Here is a 3,688-nt window from a genome sequence, read left to right on the forward strand (position 1 = left end):
ATGATGTTTATATAAATGACTATTGCAAACAAGATCAAATCTACCCTACCTGAAACTGCTAATACGTTGGATTATCTGAAAAATATCAAAGAACATTTTCGCACTGCTGATAAATCTCTTGCTGGAAAACTTATGGCTGACCTTACCACCATGCTTATACTCGAACCATGGATGAGCATGTTCTTGAGATGACTAATCTGGCTGCTAAGCTAAATAATTTAGGAATGATTGTGGGCGATTCTTTTCTCGTCCAATTTATCCTAAACTCATTGTCTGCTCAGTATGGGCCATTTCAAATTCACTATAACACTATTAAGGACAAGTGGAATGTGAATGAATTGGCAAACATGCTGATTCAAGAAGAGGGCAGACTTAAGCAGCAGAATAGCCATGTTGCTCATTTTATGGTTCAAGGCGATAAGAAGAAGAAATTCAGAAAGCAGACTTGAAAAGGCATTTTATGGTTCATTGGCTTTCGTATGTTTCGAATCTTGATTTTACTGATTTTGGTGTGTGTGTGTGAATTGCATTAAGGGTAAGCAAACCAAACACACAAAGAAAGGAGCCACAAGAAGTACAAATCTTCTTGAAATAATTCATACAGACATATGTGGACCTTTTGATATTCCATCTTTTGGTGGTGAAAAGTATTTTATTACCTTTATAGATAATTTTTCACGATATTGTTATCTTTATCTTTTGCATGATAAATCTCAATCTGTGAATGCTGTTGAAATATTCATAACTAAGGTTGAGAGGCTATTAGATAAAAAGGTGAAAATTATAAGATCTAATAGAGGTGGTGAATTTTATGGAAGGTATGATGAGACATGACAACATCTTGGTCCATTTGCTAAACTCCTTGAGCATCTTGGAATATGTGCTCAGTACACAATGCCAGGTCTCCTTGGCAAAATGGTGTAGCTGAAAGACACAATAGAACTCTTATGAACATGGTTAGGAGTATGATGAGTAATTCTAACTTACCTATATCGTTGTGGATGCATGCTCTTAAAACTGCAGTGTATATCTTGAATAGGGTCCCTAGTAAGGCAATTCCAAAGACTTCTTTTGAACTGTGGAAAGGATGGAAACCCAGTTTAAGACATTTACACATTTGGGGATGTCCAGCAGAAGCAAGAGTGTATAACCCACAAGAAAGGAAATTGGATCCGAAAACCATTAGTGGTTTCTTCATTGGTTATCCAGAAAAGTCCAAAGGGTATAAGTTTTACTGTCCTAATCATACTACGAGAATAGTTGAAACCGGAAATGCTAAATTCATTGAGAATGGCGAAATCAATGGGAGTGACAAAATTAAAGAAGTTGTCATTCAAAAAATTCGGGTACAATTTCCCATACCACGAATTACTAATGATATTGTTGTTCCTCTTCTTGTTGACCCTGTCAATAACGAAGAGCAACATATGAATGATCAACAACTCCATTATGAAGTTGTCACCATTGAACAACCAGTTAATACACCACAAGAAGTAGCATTAAAAAGATCTCAAAGACCATGAAGATCAGCTATTTCAAATGATTACGTGGTGTATTTACAGGAATCAGAATTTAACATCGGGATTACTAAAGATCCGATCATGTATTCACAAGAAATTAAATGCAACGATTCTATTAAATGGATTGATGCCATGAATGACGAGATGAAATCTTTGGAACTTAATGATATCTAGGAGTTAGTTGATTTACCTGAAGGACAAAAGACAGTCGAAAACAAATGGCTCTTTAAGACCAAATACGACTCTCAAGGTAAAATCGACAAACATAAAGCTAGACTTGTATCCAAAGGTTTCACTCAACAAGAAGGCATTAATTACAATGAGACATTCTCTCCAGTTTCTAAGAAGGACCCTTTGAGAATCATTATGGCATTGGTAGCTCATTTTGACATAGAGCTACATCAAATGGATGTGAAAATAGCTTTTCTGAATGGGAGTTTAGATGAGGAAGTCTATATGGTTCAACCAAAAGGCTTCGTAAAATAAGGAAAGGAAAATATGGTCTGTAGGTTAAAGAAATCAATATATGGACTTAAACAAGCTTCCCGACAATGTTACAAAAAGTTTCATAGTACCATTAGTTCCTTTGGGTTTACTGAAAACATTGTTGATCAATGTATAAACCTGAAGATCAGTGGGAGTAAGTTTATCTTTTTAGTTCTGTATGTTGATGACATTTTACTTGCCAGCAGTGATCTAGCTTGGTCTATTATATGACACCAAGGATTTTCTTTCCAAACACTTTGAAATGAAAGATATGGGTGAGGCATCCTATGTGATAGGAATAGAAATATTTTGTGATAGATCACGTGGATTGTTGGGATTGTCTCAGAAGGCTTACATTAACAAAGTTTTGGAAAGATTTAACATGTCAATATGCGATCCAAATGTTGTTCCAATTCAGAAGGGGGATAAGTTCAACTTAAGTAAATGTCCCAAGAATGAATTGGAATGAGAACAAATGAAAGATATCCCTTATGCTTCTCTTATAGGGAGTTTGATCTATGCACAAGTTTGCACTAGGCCAGACATTAGTTTTGCAGTTGGCATGCTAGGCAGATATCAAAGCAATCCAGGGCTTGACCATTGGAAAACCGCTAAGAAAGTGCTAAGGTATTTGCAAGGGACAAAGGATTATATGCTCACATATAGGAAAGCTGACCATCTTGAGGTAGTTGGTTACACATATTCAGATTTTGGTGGATGTGTAGATAGTAGGAAAAACAATTTTGGTTATGTGTTCCTTTTATCTGGAGGAGCAGTTTCATGGAAAAGTGCAAAGCAAACTATGATTGCTTCATCTATTATCAAAGTTGAATTTGTAGCATGCTTTGAGGCTACAGTTCATGGATTATGGTTGCAGAATTTCATTTCATGACTTAGAGTTATGGACTTTATATCTAAGCCATTGAGAATTCATTGTGATAATGTCGCAGCTGTATTCTTTTCAAAAAATGATCGGTATTCTAAAGGTATTAAGCACATGGAAATGAAATACCTTTCAGTCAAGGAAGAAGTTCGGAACCAGAGAGTGTCTATTGAACACATTAGTACGAGTGTTAATATAGCAGATCCACTTACGAAATGGCTATCACCCAAGGTATTCAAGCAACATGCTGAAAGTATGGGTCTTGAGTGTTGCCAGTAATTGTTATTTTGTGGATTTTTTTTAGTGCTTATTCCATTGACATAATTTTGAGCTCATTTTAAAATGTTCTGAATTTTCTGTTTTCCATTATTTATGTACTTGTAAGTAAATGGATGAATGATAACAAAAACAATCTTTTGATAAGACATTATTGGACCATTATTGATACTTCTTACTTAAGACCTACTTGAGAAGATCATTGGTGTTGTGGTACATGGAAGGAACCATGTAGCTTAATTTGCATGGAACTGCTATGACTCACATTAATAATTTTATTAACTACTTACGATAAGGGGGAATTAGTGATACCCCCAACATTTAAAGATCTCTTTTGTGATACCCCCCACATTTGAAGATCATTTGCAATACCCCCCACATTTGCAACTTCCGTCGGTCTACAGTTAGTTGACCAAGTCAAACCGTAAGAAAAAAACCCAAAAAACTCAAAAAAAAAACCTAATTAAATAGTGGAGGTTACCAAAATACCCATCCACGTGCCAAAATAAGGATGATACATACT

At 35.5% G+C, this 3,688-nt stretch overlaps 1 pseudogene; it reads left to right on the forward strand.

Annotated features, from left to right (window-relative positions):
* The first annotated feature begins 2,481 nt into the window (after positions 1-2,481).
* Positions 2,482-2,898, forward strand: LOC147497934 (secreted RxLR effector protein 161 pseudogene; annotated as a pseudogene).
* Positions 2,899-3,688: the final 790 nt, after the last annotated feature.

The sequence above is a fragment of the Coptis chinensis genome, chromosome 5 (genome assembly GCF_015680905.1).
Source record: "Coptis chinensis isolate HL-2020 chromosome 5, ASM1568090v1, whole genome shotgun sequence".
Taxonomy (NCBI): domain Eukaryota; kingdom Viridiplantae; phylum Streptophyta; class Magnoliopsida; order Ranunculales; family Ranunculaceae; genus Coptis; species Coptis chinensis.